The following is an 18,192-nucleotide window of genomic DNA, read 5'->3' on the forward strand; positions in this document are numbered from 1 at the left end:
TGTTGTGCCCCCTATGCAATGCCCCCAGTAGTAGTGCACCTTATGTTGTGCCCCTTAGACAGTCCCCAGTAGTGCCCCTTTGCAGTGCCCAATATATAGTGCCCCTTATGCAGTGCCCCCAGTAGTGCACAATATAAGGTGCCCAATATATAGTGCCCCTTATATAGTGCTCCTTATACAGCGCCCCCAGTGGCAGTGCCTTTGACACCTAAAACATGCAGACACAAACACACACAATATTATACTTACCGGAATCCCCGCTCCTGCGCCCACCGCTGTCCGCTGCTCCTGCCCCGTTCATCACTATGGGAGAGACATCATGACGTCTTTCCCTTCACCCAGTGTGGGAGCCCTAAGATGGATCTCATTAGCGCGCTCCGGCCCAGCTCTGGCCCTGGGTCCAGCAGCCGATAAGTGTCTGTCTGACTCTTATTAGCTGCAATGCTAAAACAAACACACCACCGGCAGCGTATTTGTTTTAATATGTAGTGCCCCGGACTGTACATGCCCTGGACGGCGGCCAGATGTGCCCCCACGCCACCGGGTCTGACGGCCCAGGGGCAAACGCAGGATTCTCAGGGAGGGGTTTCCAATATATATGTCTACACACACACACCTATATATATATATAAATATATATAAAAGTATTTGCGCGCGACAGAGGCCCCTGGTAGTAGTCCTCCCCCTATGCAGTGCCACTTATGTATTGCCCCCAGTAGTAGTCCTCCCTATGTAGTGCCACTTATATAATGCCCCGAGTAGTAGACCCACCTATGCAGTGCCTTATGTGGTGGTCCCCCCTATGCAGTGCCCCAAGTAGTGCCCCTTATATAGTGCCCCAGTAATGCCCCCCCCCCAGCAGTGCCAGAGCACCCAGTAGTAGTCCCCATTAGATATTACCCCCAAGCAGTGCCAGTGCCCCCAGTAGTGCCTCCCCCCAGTAGTGCCTCCCCCCAGCAGTGCCAGTGCCCCCAGAAGTGCCTCCCCCCAGCAGTGACAGTGCCTCCACTAGTGGTCCCCCCTTGAAGTGTCCCCAATATAGTGCCCTCCAGTAGTGCCTCTCCCAGCAGTGCCCCATACATATACAACGCAAAATACACAAACCAAAAAAAAAACACTTACCTGTATCCCCACTCCTGTGCCCGCCTCAGTCCGTGAGCCGGAAGGTGCAGCCCGGCTCCGGCAATGCTTCCCTCTGTCTAGCTCCCTCTGGGCGGGTTGTGTGCATGGCGCACAGCCCGTCCACTGCCGATTCAGCTGCCAGCACTTCCGCGTCAGGTGGTATGAAAGCCACCTGACGCGGAATCGCTGACATTAGAACTGGCAGGGGCCTGGCCGGACAGCGCCGCGCAGGCGATCATGGGTGGCCCGGGGATGGTGCAGAGATGGAGACAAGGCTGTCTCCATCTCTGAATAAAAAAAAATATTGGTTGGTCAGGGGGGGGGGTTCTGGGTACTTAGAAACCCCCCCTCCGTGCGCTAGTGCGGCCAGGGCCGTAACTAGGGTGGCGCGACCTGTGCCGTGGCACAGGGCACCACAGGGCAGGGGGCGCTGTTTGGGCCTGTCAATTTTCCTGTTTATTATCATTCTCACTTGTGCACTATATTATGTCCCTATTTATACTCAGCATCTCCTGGCCTCCCCTATCTCTTCCCTGGCCCTTCCCCATGAGGCCATGGCCCTCTCTCAGGTGCACTATATTATGTCCCTATTTATCCCCAGCATCTCCTGGCCTCTCCTATCTCTTCCCTGGCCCTTCCCCATGAGGCCATGGCCCTCTCTCAGGTGCACTATATTATGTCCCTATTTATCCCCAGCATCTCCTGGCCTCCCCTATCTCTTCCCTGGCCCTTCCCCATGAGGCCATGGGTCTCTCTCAGGTGCACTATATTATGTCCCTATTTATCCCCAGCATCTCCTGACCTCCGCTATCTCTTCCCTGGCCCTTCCCCAAGAGGCCATGGCCCTCTCTCAGGTGCACTATGTTATGTCCCTATTTATCCCCAGCATCTCCTGGCCTCCGCTATCTCTTCCCTGGCCCTTCCCCATGAGGCCATGGCCCTCTCTCAGATGCACTATATTATGTCCCTATTTATCCCCAGCATCTCCTGGCCTCTCCTATCTCTTCCCTGGCCCTTCCCCATGAGGCCATGGCCCTCTCTCAGGTGCACTATATTATGTCCCTATTTATCCCCAGCATCTCCTGGCCTCCCCTATCTCTTCCCTGGCCCTTCCCCATGAGGCCATGGCCCTCTCTCAGGTGCACTATATTATGTCCCTATTTATCCCCAGCATCTCCTGGCCTCCCCTATCTCTTCCCTGGCCCTTCCCCATGAGGCCATGGCCCTCTCTCAGGTGCACTATATTATGTCCCTATATATCCCCAGCATCTCCTGGCCTCCCCTATCTCTTCCCTGGCCCTTCTCCATGAGGCCATGACCCTCTCTCAGGTGCACTATATTATGTCACTATTTATCCCCAGCATCTCCTGGCCTCCCCTATCTCTTCCCTGGCCCTTCCCCATGAGGCCATGGCCCTCTCTCAGGTGCACTATATTATGTCCCTATTTATCCCCAGCATTTCCTGCCCTCCCCTATCTCTTCCCTGGCCCTTCCCCATGAGGCCATGGCCCTCTCTCAGGTGCACTATATTATGTCCCTATATATCCCCAGCATCTCCTGGCCTCCTCTATCTCTTCCCTGGCCCTTCCCCATGAGGCCATGGCCCTCTTTCAGGTGCACTATATTATGTCCCTATTTATCCCCAGCATCTCCTGGCCTCCCCTATCTCTTCCCTGGCCCTTCCCCATGAGGCCATGGCCCTCTCTCAGGTGTACTATATTATGTCCCTATTTATCCCCAGCATCTCCTGGCCTCACCTATCTCCTCCCTGGCCCTTCCCCATGAGGCCATGGCCCTCTCTCAGGTGCACTGTATTATGTCCCTATTTATCCCCAGCATTTCCTGCCCTCCCCTATCTCTTCCCTGGCCCTTCCCCATGAGGCCATGGCCCTCTCTCAGGTGTACTATATTATGTCCCTATTTATCCCCAGCATCTCCTGGCCTCCCCTATCTCTTCCCTGGCCCTTCCCCATGAGGCCATGGCCCTCTCTCAGGTGTACTATATTATGTCCCTATTTATCCCCAGCATCTCCTGGCCTCCCCTATCTCTTCCCTGGCCCTTCCCCATGAGGCCATGGCCCTCTCTCAGGTGTACTATATTATGTCCCTATTTATCCCCAGCATCTCCTGGCCTCACCTATCTCCTCCCTGGCCCTTCCCCATGAGGCCATGGCCCTCTCTCAGGTGCACTATATTATGTCCCTATTTATCCCCAGCATTTCCTGCCCTCCCCTATCTCTTCCCTGGCCCTTCCCCATGAGGCCATGGCCCTCTCTCAGGTGCACTATATTATGTCCCTATATATCCCCAGCATCTCCTGGCCTCCTCTATCTCTTCCCTGGCCCTTCCCCATGAGGCCATGGCCCTCTTTCAGGTGCACTATATTATGTTCCTATTTATCCCCAGCATCTCCTGGCCTCCCCTTTCTCCTCCCTGGCCCTTCCCCATGAGGCCATGGCCCTCTCTCAGGTGCACTATATTATGTTCCTATTTAAAAAATATTGGGGATGGGTGGGCACCAATGCTCTCTCTTGCCCAGGCCACATAAAAGTCTAGTTACGGCTCTACTGACGACACCCATAGCACGTGCCCCGCTCGAACCCCCAATGTTACGCCACTGGCCAGGCACTTACCAGGGACTTTATTTTCTACTATGTATATATTGTGTATATGTGTTCTGCATGTATGACACTCTAGAGGTGCAATGTTGCTGTGACTGTACATAACATCGCCTAAAAGACCATATTTATATGTGATTAAAACACAGACATACATTAAATTCTGCAGTAATATAAACTGTAGAATAAAACTGCAGTAAAGCAAAGCCCCATTGTCATAAAGACATACATTGCTAGTTATGATGTCACTTTGTCTTGGTAGATGGACATCCACAGTCCAATCAAAATTTGCACCTGCGTTTGTGTGTATGTATGTGTACTGTATGTGTGTGTGTATGTGTATATATATATATATATATATATATATATTAGGGGTGAGCGGGTTCGGATTTCTGAAATCCGAACCCCCCCGAGCCCCCCCGATCCGAGTCCGATCCGAATCAGGCTCGACTTTTCCCGCCTGACTCGGATCTGAAATCGAGGCAAAACGTCATCATCCCGCCTTCCGAGTCTCGCGGGTTTTGGATCCTATATAAGGTACCCGCGTCGGCGCCATTTTCTCACTCGGCTGTGGACAGTGAAGAGGGAGGGTGGGAGTTAGGGCTGTGTAGTGTAGTGTAGTGTAGTGCTGCTGTTGTCCACTACTTCAAAGTCCTTAGGGGCTGGCTGTGTTGTGCTGTGCTGCTGTTGTTAATAGGGGCTGTGTCCACTACTTCAAAGTCCATAGGGGCTGGCTGGACTGTGTTGTGCAGTCAGTTCTCCATAGGGGCTGTGTCCACTCCAAAGTCCTGTGCAGTGTCCCAGTCCTAAAGGGGTGCTGTAGTGTTGTCCAGGGGGTGCTCTGTCCATCAGGGGTGCTCCCCCCAAGTGCTAAAAAAATAATATATTTTCTGTGTTTGTGAATTGTGTGCGCAGTAGCCGCACGTGCATCAACAAAGTAGTGCCAAGCGTGCGCCTGTGTCATAAGTAAAGGGCCGGCTGGCTTGACCGTTAAGGGTGCTGTAACCCCCGAAAGTACACTCCAGTCCAAACCAAAAAAAAAATTATTTTCTGTGTTTGTGAATTGTGTGCGCAGTAGCCGCATGTGCATCAACAAAGTAGTGCCAAGCGTGCGCCTATGTCATAAGTAAAGGGCCGGCTGGCTTGACCGTTAAAGGGTGCTGTAACCCCCAAAGTACACTCCAGTCCAAACCAAAAAAAAAATTATTTTCTGTGTTTGTGAATTGTGTGCGCAGTAGCCGCACGTGCATCAACAAAGTAGTGCCAAGCGTGCGCCTGTGTCATAAGTAAAGGGCCGGCTGGCTTGACCGTTAAGGGTGCTGTAACCCCCGAAAGTACACTCCAGTCCAAACCAAAAAAAAAATTATTTTCTGTGTTTGTGAATTGTGTGCGCAGTAGCCGCACGTGCATCAACAAAGTAGTGCCAAGCGTGCGCCTGTGTCATAAGTAAAGGGCCAGCTGGCTAGACCGTTAAAGGGTGCTGTAACCCCCGAAAGTACACTCCAGTCCAAACCAAAAAAAAAATTATTTTCTGTGTTTGTGAATTGTGTGCGCAGTAGCCGCACGTGCATCAACAAAGTAGTGCCAAGCGTGCGCCTGTGTCATAAGTAAAGGCCGGCTGGCTTGACCGTTAAAGGGTTCTGTAACCCCCAAAGTACACTCCAAGCCAAAAAAATATATATTTTCTGTGTTTGTGACTTGTGTGCACTGTGGCTGCACGTGCATCAACAAAGGAGCAGCGCCAAGCGTGCGCCTGTGTCCCATAAGTAAAGAGCCGGCTGGCTCATTTCTTAAAGGGTGGTGTAACCCACAAAGTGCACTACTCTCCAGCAAAAATAAAAAAATATTTTCTGTGTTTGTGTGCGCTTTAGCCACACGTATATATATCAATATAACATAAATGGAGGACCAAACTTTCTCCGATAAAAATAAAATAGGGAAAGATCAAGAACCACTTCCTCCTAGTGCTGTTGCTGCTGCTGGGAGTTGTTCATCATCCCAGAGAGGAAGTAGGAACATCACTACTTTTACTAAACAATTGACCCTCCAACAGTCCCTAGCGATGAGGATGAAGTACGACAGCAGTCATCCTGAAGCAAAACGTATAACTGAGGCCTTGACTGCTATGTTGGTGTTAGACGTGCGTCCGGTATCCGACATTAGTGCAGTGGGATTTAGACAATTGATGGAGGTAGTGTGTCCTCGGTTCCAAATCCCGTCTAGATTCCACCTGCATCCTCAAAGCAGCAGCGACAAGCGTGCGTCTGTCTGTTAAAGGGTGGTGACACCCTCAAAGTGTGCTACACAAACAATTAAAATATTGTTCTTTTTTTTTCTGTCTTTGTGAATTGTGTGGGCTGTAGCCGCACCTGCATCCTTAAAGCAGCAGCGACAAGCGTGCGTCTGTCTGTTAAAGGGTGGTGTAACTCTCAAAGTGCTCCAAAAAATAAAAAACTATTTTTTTAATGTGTTTGTGACTTGTGTGCGATGTAGCCGCACTTGAATCCTCAAAGCAGCAGCGACAAGCGTGCGTCTGTCTGTTAAAGGGTGGTGACACCCTCAAAGTGTGCTACACAAACAATAAAAAAATTCTTCTTCTTTTTCTGTCTTTGTGAATTGTGTGGGCTGTAGCCGCACCTGCATCCTTAAAGCAGCAGCGACAAGCGTGCGTCTGTCTGTTAAAGGGTGGTGACACCCTCAAAGTGTGCTACACAAACAATTAAAATATTGTTCTTTTTTTTTCTGTCTTTGTGAATTGTGTGGGCTGTAGCCGCACCTGCATCCTTAAAGCAGTAGCGACAAGCGTGCGTCTGTCTGTTAAAGGGTGGTGTAACTCTCAAAGTGCTCCAAAAAATAAAAAACTATTTTTTAAATGTGTTTGTGACTTGTGTGCGATGTAGCCGCACTTGCATCCTCAAAGCAGCAGCGACAAGCGTGCGTCTGTCTGTTAAAGGGTGGTGACACCCTCAAAGTGTGCTACACAAACAATAAAAATATTCTTCTTTTTTCTGTCTTTGTGAATTGTGTGGGCTGTAGCCGCACCTGCATCCTTAAAGCAGCAGCGACAAGCGTGCGTCTGTCTGTTAAAGGGTGGTGACACCCTCAAAGTGTGCTACACAAACAATTAAAATATTGTTCTTTTTTTTTCGGTCTTTGTGAAATGTGTGGGCTGTATCCGCACTTGCATCCTCAAAGCAGCAGCGACAAGCGTGCGTCTGTCTGTTAAAGGGTGGTGTAACCCTCAAAGTGTGCTCCACAAACAATAAAAATATTCTTTTTTTTTTTCTGTCTTTGTGAATTGTGTGGGCTGTAGCCGCACTTGAATCCTCAAAGCAGCAGCGACAAGCGTGCGTCTGTCTGTTAAAGGATTACATCGGTGACAGCATCCAAGTAGGCATGTCAGACAGTCCGTACCTGTACTGGCAGGAAAAAGAAGCAATTTGGAGGTCCCTGTACAAACTGGCTCTATTTTACCTGAGTTGCCCCCCCTCCAGTGTGTACTCCGAAAGAGTGTTTAGTGCAGCCTGGAAACCTTGTCAGCGAAAGGCGTAGGAGGTTGCTTCCACAAAATGTGGAGAAGATGATGTTCATAAAATGAATTATCAACTCTTCCAGGGAGACCAGCCTCCAGAACGTACAGAGGGACCTGTGGTTCCAGCAGGGACGAATTAATACTCTGTGAGGATGAGGATGTACACACTGAAGAGGGTGAGGAATCTGTGGATGAGGAGGATGAGGACGACTTCTTGCCTCCGTAGAGCCAGTTTGTGCAGGGACAGATAAATTGCCAGCTTGTTTTGTGGGGGCCCAAACGAACCAATCATTTCAGCCACAGTTGTGTGGCAGACCCTGGTGCTGAAATGATTGGTTTGTTAAAGTGTGCATGTCCTGTTTATACAACATAAGGGTGGGTGGGAGGGCCCAAGGACAATTCCATCTTGCACCTCTTTTTTTTCTTTGCATTATGTACAGTTTGGGGCCTAGTTTTTCGATGCCATCCTGTCTGCCACTGCAGTGTCACGCCTAGATGGGTCACGTGTTTGTGCCGCCCACTCGTGTCGCTTAGCATAGTCATCCAGCCACCTCGGTGCAACCTTTTGGACATGAAAACACTATTGTGAGGTGTGAGGTATTCAGAATAGACTGGAAATGAGTGGAAATTAAGGTTATTGAGGTTAATAATAGCATAGGAGCAGAAAAACCTACAAATTCTGTGATTTTAGCTGTTTTTATGCTTTTTTAAAAAAAAATACAGATCCAAAACACAAAACCCAGAACCCAAAACACGGAAGGGTGGTTTTGGCAAAACCAATCCAGATCCAAAACACGAAGAAAGATCCAGATCCAAAACCAAAACACAAAACACGAAAAGTGGCCGGTGCACACTCCTAATATATATATATATATATATATATATATATATATATATATATATATATATAATATTATTATAAAATCTCTCTAATACGTATGTATGTGCAATCCTTTTGGACCAGTACACAGCTCCTATTTTTGTGTATTGTCCTATCAGAACTCGGAAATTCACTTTTCCCAGTGGGATTCGGAGCCTCACACTGGCCAACAACTTGAAATGAGTTTCCTTTTACATTTGTATATTCTGGAGCATTAGGTGAGGAGTGGATCTGCAGTTCATCTTTTGCTGGATCCAGACACGTTGAAGTGTGTTGAGTGTACCTTTGGGGTGCAGGAGAGTGACCTTGAGATACATGTGTTGAATACAATTAATTGAAAATAAATAGAGGCAATCACTTTCAGCCGGTCTCTTTCAAACAAAGTCTTTTAGGCCTCCCTGGAGGTCCTCCAGCATTAAAGGGCTGGAAAAAAAATAACTGGAGAAAAGAGGTTTTCCTGCGTAAGCTGTCGACGCACTCAGCGCCTATCTGGAAAAAGAATAATGCATTTAATTATGCTATCACTGTGACAAATTACTTGTGATCTGGCAATTGGATGTCCCTAGAGAGTGAGGCTGTCTGTCACTTTAAAAGCTGCACTGAGTGGGTAGTCAATAGATTGCTAACACGTTATGGGTGATAGATTAACGCTTTAAATGAAGCAGTAATTGTCCAACGTTTTATTTATTTTTGTCGTTTGATTGGTCTGTTCTGGGAAATGACAGCTCTGTAAATCAGGGCTATATCTAATGCTGGGCACACACTATACAATTATCTGTCAGATATCTGTCCAATCTGGCTGGTTGGAATGAAAACCTGGTAATGTATGGGAGCAAATGACAGTCGATCATATGGTCTTAAACACTGGAAAATGGACAAAAAACATTTGTTCAAATTGGTTAAATTTGTGTGTTTTAAGTACCAATTTGTCTGAATGACTATTTTTGTCTGTTTTCCAGTGTTTGTGAGCAAATGGACAATTGTCATTTGCTCCTATACTTTACCAGATTTCATTCCAACCAGCCAGGTTGGACAGATATCTGACAGATAATTGCATAGTGTATGCCCGTGCTGGAACATGATCTCCCTAATACCCCTTTCAGATATAAGCCAAAAACCCGGGTTTTTTGCGCGTGAATGGGCATCAACCAGGTTCTGGCGTAAGTCTGAAAGGTGCAACCTGGGTTGACATTCCCGGGTCCACGACCCTGCTCTCTAGCATGGTTTTTCCCAGCTCTTGCAACTTGCGTTGATGACCCGGCTCGAGTGTGTATGGTGCGACCCGGGTCACGCCCAAAACAAACTGATTGGCCGGGGACAGTGGCGCTTTGAGATGAGACCATCTCCAAGCACCCACTGAATGTCAAAAAAACCTGGATCACTGCAAGACCCGGGTCAGGTGTGAAGGGTGACTACCGGGGAATAACCTGGGTCATCCCTCTTAGTGTGAAAGGGAATAGCCTGGCTCCAAACCGTGCTCGGTGTCCCGCGTCTGAGCCAGGTTGAAGCCAGGATTTCAAGTCTCAAAGTGGTATTACAGACAGACTGTTTTACCCAATTTGGACTCAGAATCGAGTTTTCTGCAAATAGGAACATGTTTAGTTGTTTTGCATGATCTCAATACGATGACAGATGTTTTGTTGTGTAAACACACTAGAAAAACAATCGTGAAAGGCTGACTGGTTGCTAAGGGCAACATCTCCACTATCTGTCTCCAAGGTTTGATACATCCCCCATTAAACATCTGGCTTGCCCTGATTGGCTGCACATTTGTGAACAGTCCTATAGACATACGTTAGTTTTATTTCCTCAATACATTTTTCATGTGATCAAACTGCATATAATCCACTTGGATGAGAGGATAAGCTCTAAGGGCAGAGGCAGACATTTCATGGAGTCCCTGCCAGCTTCACTAGGCATGCTGGAATTTATAGTTCAACAGCATCTGGAAATCCGCAACAACTAGACCTCTTTCTTTCCCGTTGTCCTTTTGATGGTTGGATGCGATTGGTTTTTTACCCTTAAATTAAAACAGGTCTTTGAGTTATTGTGCACAAACAAATAAAACCATCAATGGCAACAGACAGATGTAATGCTCTTCCTAGTATGTCATTGATTTTTCTGGAGGAAATCTAACTAAACTGATTGATTATCCTGCCCAACGCCATGGTAGAAAATCTGTAATTAACACAATTGTGTTGGTCTTATCTAATAATCAGTAATTGTAGAGATTGTGATTTAATTTTGGACAATCTTGAAGGAAAAGCTGTGGGACTGCCGGTTGTTTCGTAATAACAAAATGATACCTTCAGAGAACGTAAATGGCTTATTTTCCATGTGAACACCTAAGGCGGCTCTATTTGTAAAGAATCTTTCATACGTAGTGGTACTTACCATATGCCTTCGGCTTTCATTATACAAATGTTGCAGTGATTCAAAAATAAATGTTTACCTTCTGCATTCCCCTGATGCGTTGCAGTGTCCTCGTCCCCTGGCAAACTTCTGAAAAACCCTTGGGAGGTCTTTTTGCCTATCCCGCACTGTGCATCAGTATGGTGCAGGAGACCCCAAGCATTCCCACTTAACTGAGACACTTGTCTCCACACTATGCATGTCTCAGCCGATAAGGTCACACTTGCCCTATCACCACCTCAATTTTTAATCGCTATTGCACATGTGCGAAACGGGAATCGTGCATGTGCGGAACCCACTTTTGACCAGGATCGCCGATTCAAGTACATTCTACAAACTGTTACAAAGAAGTGTACAGATGAGGGGTCTGTTTCTGCTGATCACGGCTAAGATCACTTTTTGGAGTTTCTCTTAGAACAGAGGGCCTGGTTCAGACCCACTCGTACGCGGCCGATGTTATGCATTTGCGTATGCATCGCAGTGCGCAAACTAGTTCGAGCGAGCACTTGTTCGCCCAGCAAAGACAGCCTAGTGGAATGAGTGACCGGAGAGGCCGTTTGTGGGTGGTAACAGGGCATGGCAGTAGTAACGGGGGAGTGGAGGTGTGGACGCAGGCATGCCTGAGTGTTTCAACACCGTTTCAGAGGCGTGCATAAATAACAGGCAGCGTCAGAGTACACATAACCTGGATGGATTATACACTGAAGTGCTCGCAGTGCTTGCGGTAGGGTACAGTCAACCACAAGCGCTGCGGTCTGATCCGATGGTTCCCGATGTACCGATGGTTGTATATACTTCCTGAAGATGATGTACACAGGTGGGCGGCTAAAGACAGGCTGGTGGACATCTATAAACACACAGTGATCGCTCGCCAAGACATAGTGGGCATGCTTATACCTTGCCGTGCGATCGCCTGCCTTGACGTCACTTAGCTGAATTTGCATATGCTGGGAGCAAGAAGTCTGCATCTAGCAAATGGGTCTGAATCAGGACCAGAGTCCCGACTTAGGTCTTCCCACCAAGGGTCTGATTCATTATGCATTGTGATTGCAGCTGCGATTACCCACGCACTTCTGCTGCGAAAATATGCTAATGTTTGCAACTGCTCAGCCAGCATAGAGACGCCCACTACCGCTATCTCACATCCGCAAGACCTCGTAGTTCTGTGTATACATCAAGTAACATCAGCCCCTCACGCAGAATTACAGCAGCTCTGACCTGTCTTCGAAAATGCCAGTCTCGTCGCGCGCAGTGAGTGCACAAGCTGCGAATGCCGTCACAGTGGCTAATTTATGCACCTTCAGGAAACGGCATTCAAACGGACAGGCACACCTGTGTTTCTCCGACCACTCCCGCGTCACCACCTCTAAAATTCTGCCGTTTCGACACTCACTCTGCGATGGCTTTGTATCTGCGTACATGATGGCGGTGCGATTGCAATACTGACCTGCGCATTCGCCCTGTGATGCCTACGCAGTACGTAATATCGGCCAATCTGTTTATGCTGTTGCAATTGCGATCCGTGATGAATCAGGCCCCAAGTTCGGAACTTGGATATAATTTGAAACACACAAGATCCGGTTTTTAGATTTACGTCTCACACTGTTAATGTCAGGTGCTGTGAGGTGGTTAACTTTAAAATTATATTTAAATTATATCATACCTTAAAATCAATGGAGGTAATTAGGTTTAGAACTGGCATGGAGTTCTACCTAATTACCGGAGGAAGTCATCAATCCTCCTTTCCATCAGTATCTATTACGAAAAGCTGTCATTTTTGCGATGACAGCTTTTCGGGAAATAGATACTTTTCCCTGCCTACACTACCTTATCGCATCTGGAAACAGTGCTGCGCATGCGCTGTTACATTCATAAACCCAGCGCATGCGCAGCACTACCTACAGCGGCGGTAAGTTTGTGTGCTCCCCCCTCCGCTCACCTCCCCCCCCTGTCCCGCACTTACCTGCCCGCGCAGCAGCTTCCGGCTCCGTCCTGCTGGTCTGACACGTGGTCTCCCAGCACACCACAGTAAAGTTTAAAAAGAAAAAAAAAATATATATATATATATTTTTTTTTTTCTAAACTTTATTGTGCTCTGCTGGGAGAACACAGTGGCCCTGATTCAGAGCTGGACGCTCTGACAGAGCCCTCGCTCTGAATCAGGGCGTCTTTTTTTACATTTTTTATGGAGCAGCCTCCGGGCCGCTCGCATTGCTGTGGGTTACCACCCACAGCTAATGCGAGCGGCCAGGATGATGGCCGCGATGGTCAAGACCATCGCGACCTTCAAGCTTGCGACGAGACCCTTGTGGTAGGGTCTTGTGGCCACAAGCCCCAGAGAGATTTCGGCTCTAACTGAGCCGAAAGCTCTCCCACTGACATCACTTGAAATGTCAGTCGGACTGCGCCCAGACGGTAGGCATTCTCATGGGAATGCCTCCGTCTGGGCAGCCACACCCCCGTCCCACCCACCAAAGGGGGCATGCTGTCACTCAACATCGACAGCACGCCCCCTTTGGTGCGAGACCCAGAGTGAAGAATTGCCCGTCGCTATCCGGGTCTCGCGCATGCACACGACGGAGCAGGCTCCATCGTGCGCATGAGCTCTGGGCCACCATCGACCCAGTTGCGAGTGCTCAGCACTTGCGACCGGGTCTGAATCAGGACCAGTGTGCGAGCAACCACCAGAGCCAGAGGAGGGACCAGAGCATCGGAGGGAGCTGCGGGGGACCTGTCCTGCTGACCGCAGGTAAGTCTCTCCTGCTATTCGCCACCTCACAGTGGCGGATAGTACCTCCATCAAATTCCGAAAATACATAATTTTCGGAATTTGATGAATACCATAATTTCCATATACCCATACTAATGTACTAATGTATGGAAAGTGTGGAAATTAACGCAGGTGGATTTAGCAAGGAGATATCAGTGTTATCTCCTGTGCTAAGTGTGTTCATGAATACTAAAATAATGTTATTTAAGGAAAATGTCCTTAAAAACATTATTTTAGTGTTGATGAATAGGCCCCTATAACTGGAAGTTAATGTTATTGATGATACTATAGAAACAAAAAAAGTGTTACATGATTTTAGCTGTTTTAACACTTTTTAAAGAAAATCGAACGAGAACACTTGAGAGTGGTTTTACCAAAACACAACAATGATTTAGAGCCAAATCCAAAACATGAGGGTGTGCGCACATCTATTATATTTACATCTATACCTTACATACCTACATCCTATGCATTCCATAAATGAGAAATGAGGAGCGAGGGCCCTGCTTATGAGGGACGTGGGTGGACACAAAGAGAGGAGAGATGGGGAAATCCGAGGCAATTGGGCCAATTTAGAGTTTTAGGGGATTCTAAAGTGAGAGGGACTCTGGGCCTGGACAGGTTATAGAGGCGGAAGCGACAGATTTGGAGGAAAATGTGGGAGGAGTAACAGAGGGTTTACTATGAAGACCAGAGAGCAGATTTGGGGGACGATGGTGAGGGAGATGTTGTCTATAGAGAGGGAGCATGGAGAGTAGAGCTGGTCAGAGAGGAAAGAATGTCTTCAGCTTTAGAGATGTTGGTCTGGCTTCTGATTCAGACGGATCTCTGTGCAATAGTGCGTGATTTTACATACGGCCCATGCGCAGATGCTAATTTTTGCGGCCGTCCGTCCTATTCTGAGTCTAACAGAACCTGGCTGGATCTATTGTTCCATGAAATAGGGCATTTCTGAGTGGGAACTGGGTGGTGACAATGGAAGCGCGCGTAGCCGCCATGACTTGTGGGAGTGTCGTGGGCGTGTAGCTAAATGTCAGTGCGATTCTGAGCCGTGCTTACGGGGAAGAGTTGTCTGTCTCTGACGGATCTCTTACACCTAGCCTTGGACCGGTGTCAGTGCCGATACAAATGATGGCGGTTGCGGCCGGTGATGTAGAATCAATAGGCGGCACCTGGTTTCCACTTGCAGACACACAACTCCCCGCATTGGCATAAGGTGGTAAATCCAGCTCCCGCGGCTGCTTGCAACTACATCCACTTTGTGTGCGATTCAGAATCAGCCCCACTATGTTTAAGAAAGCACCAGGTCACTAAAGGGAAGAGAAACCACAGACAGCAGGTGATACGGGGGAGGACTGACACCGAGAGGACAGGAGAGAAGGGCGCAGTTACAGGGTGCAGGTTTTTCATGAGAATGTGACGGTCACCGGGAAGCCTCCACCACTGTTAGTAAGGGGGCTTTAGTACCATGCAGGTGTTTTATAATAAATCACCATACAGTACTATAATGCTACCGGCAACTGTGGAGGGTATACAATCGGGAAACCGGCTGCCTTGATACTGACAGCTGGCCACCCGACTGTCATATCGCGGAGAGGGTGAAATGTCGGGCGTCTAGATGTAGACACCTGACATTTCCCCGATGCCGGGCGACGCGAGCGGACAACCGCAGGGGGGGGGAGGGTTAGGTTTAGGGCACCCGAGGGGGACTTAGGGTTAGGCACCCCCCCGGGAGGGTTAGGCTAGGGGGAGGGAGGGTTAGGGTTAGGCACTTAGAGGGGGGATTAGGATTAGGCACTTGTGGGGGAGGTTAGGGTTAGGCATCCCTAAGGTGGGTTAGATTAGGTTAGTTTATACTTACCTTAGCGACGATCGGGATTTCCAGCGCTGTCGGGCTTCCGCTGCCGGGAACTCTGCTTTTGTCGGCCAGGCGCTGCCGGGAATCTAACCGATTCCCTGTGGAAAACTCATTTAGATGTAACAGACATCACAAAGGACACAAACCACCCAAAACAAGTGTTTATGTTGATTCCGAGCCTTTATACAGATAGGTAATTTTCCATCTTGGCCGCATAAGCGGCAAACGTGCCCGCAAGTCGCTACATGTGAATTGCCCAGCACCCGCACGCCATGCTGCAGCATGCGATCTTATGGAACTGTGGGTGCGCACATGCCCGCTAGCGGACACTTATTCGCATAATTTATAATTATATATAATATATAGTATTTGCAGATATAAAACATGCAGAGGGATTTAGATATGGGAGGGGTGGGTCCAAACTGAAATCCAAATTGCGGTGTAATATAAAGTTGTCCAGCATGTGTGGGTTACATGCAAAAGCAGCAGGTATTTCCTCTACATGCAAACATACTAAATGTGTTTGGACCCCTTGCACTGCAGCATGGTTTGTTCTAGGTGCACAGTCACAGCCACATAATGTGATATTATTGTCCCCACAGGTCAGTATATAATCAGTTTCCAAATAACGTTAATTCTGCCATTTCACTTAAGCTCATACTTGTATGTGACAATGACAATCATTATGTATTATATTTCTTTGAACATCTGGCCATGTGTTACGGAAAAGTTAGGTACGTTAATTAGCCATTCATAGAGACATGGAACTAGGCATTACCTCGGTCCTGGAGGGATAATTCTATGCGTCATTGGCTGCTTGCCAACATATACTTCAAAACGACCTCACAGGGGGGATTTATAATTACTCATCACCGTTTGTATTTTTTTTTTTTACCCTGAAATTGCTTTCTGTCTCGGCTGTCCGCTGATCACGAATGGCGCCGCAGCTCTGCTGTGGGCTTCTGTGCGATGGGATCGGGTGGGCCGCGAAACTCCCTGGTGGATGTCAGATTTCATCAGTCTCCGTACGACTCACTTTATCTGCCGTATAATTGAAGAGAAAGTGTCACACGAGTGCCAAGTCTATTTTGTAAACCTCTTCTGGTCTCGGAATGAGCGGTTCACAAAGTGCAAATTGGTTATGGGAATACGGTTTCTCGTTTTGCTCGTAACGGTAATGGCCTCTTGATGAGACTGTAATGAGTGAACACAAGTTAACGAAAAAAAATTGCTAATTAATTCTGAAGGTAAAAATCTGAATTCTTCAACATCACAAGAAAGGGAGAGAAGACCTGTGTAAGGATGGATAATGTACAATGAGGGTTATACGGTTTCCAGAAGACGAGAGAGAGGTTTTACTAATCACTATTCATAACAAAAATCATACAAACCTATTTGTTTATGTACTATGGACCTCATTCAGAGCCGGACGCTATTTGCGCTCGCTCGTTCAGAAAAAAGGGGTGGCTATTCAAATGAACCATTCGCTCTTTGCGGTCTGTTCACGCCTCTAGGTCTGAACAAGCGAACGAAACATGCGGTCGTTTTTTGGAAAACTACGCCCCCTGGCCGCTCGCATCATACGTCATGTCCGCTATTTATTAGATTAATCGAGTACATCGACTAGCGTATGAACTGCTCGCTATTCTTGTGGTTGGTTTTTCCTACCACATTCTTGCGAGCAGTTCTGACTATAAAATAACCCAGTGACGTGGTCAATGACGCCGCTGTATTAATTATGCACACCCATAAAACGCCCGTTTTGACCTTTAAGCACGCCTGCATTCGGATCTCCACTCCCCGTTTTCAAGCACCTTCCCATTACCACCCACATACGCCTCATCCTGTCACTCAAAATAGCAGGCATTCGCTATTTAGCGAACAAACGATTTTCGGCCGCACTGACTGGTTCGCGCATGGGTATTACGATCCGTACGCATGCGCAGTTGTGCAAACATCGCTTGGGGCGAACGAGCGGCCGCTTACAAGCGGCTCTGAATCAGGCCCTATGTAAGGTGCTGCGGAACACTTGTGGCGCCATATAAATAAAGGATAACAATATTAATAATAATACATGTATGCAATCCGCTCCTGTTCTCGGCTATTGAGGAATATAGGTACAATTAAGCATAATGGACATTGGGCCAGAATCGGCAAGGATCGCAACTGAGATTGTTGCATTCGGCGCACGTGTATGAATCCCAATGCATGTGCGCGAACACTCCACATAGACCCATCGCAGAGTGATTGACAAGAAGTACTGTTTGGAGTAAGTGACGGGGTGGGGGGGAGGGAACAGCGAAATGCAGGAGTGCCAGTGCTTTGGACGCCATTGCGATGCCATACGCAGCCTGATCTCTCACTGCCTGTGATGCGGCTAGCTATTCCTGAGTACGGTCAAGTGTGCGTGAGGCTGCGATGGTACTCCATGTTACTCAACGGTTTCGCAGTCTTGCTAAGTATTACGGATGTGTGTAAGGTAAAGGGGGCGTTCTCATATTAGGCTGCGTATGGCATTGCGTTCACAATCATTACCATAACTTTGCAGTGAGACTGTGTACATAATCGCCATTGTGATCGCGGTTGCCGTTCGTACTATTAATAAACAATGGACGAGAGGAAATGGGCACTTACCTATAGTAACAAATAAAAAAAACCATTGGGCCTGATTCAGTCTGAATCGCAACTGCGATTATGCACGTCATCGGCCGATTGTTGCGTTCTGTGTATGCATCGCAGTGCGCGAAGACTCCACAGCGATCGGGACTGCCATCACAGTAACTACGCAGACCCATCATGGTCTGATTGACAGGAAGTATCGTTTTGGGGGTGGTGGTTGGCGAAATGCAGGCGCGCCAGTGCGTTTGAACACTTTTACAGGGTCGTGCATAATTTAGCCACTGCGCTGCCATACGCAGTTTGGGCTTTCACTGCGTGTGATGAGGCTAGCAATTCCCGAGTAAGGTCAGAGCTTGTGCGAGTGTGCGTGAGGCTGCGATG

General features: G+C 48.0%; 1 protein-coding gene across 9 annotated transcripts in view; it reads left to right on the plus strand.

The window, feature by feature from the left end:
- LOC148510717 (protocadherin-11 X-linked-like) overlaps positions 1–18,192 on the plus strand; it is a 1,446,380-nt gene that overhangs the window by 592,287 nt on the left and 835,901 nt on the right. The gene's annotated exons all lie outside the window — the stretch shown is intronic.

This window comes from Taudactylus pleione, unplaced genomic scaffold, assembly GCF_031769625.1.
Source record: "Taudactylus pleione unplaced genomic scaffold, aTauple2 ptg000312l, whole genome shotgun sequence".
Lineage (NCBI taxonomy): Eukaryota > Metazoa > Chordata > Amphibia > Anura > Myobatrachidae > Taudactylus > Taudactylus pleione.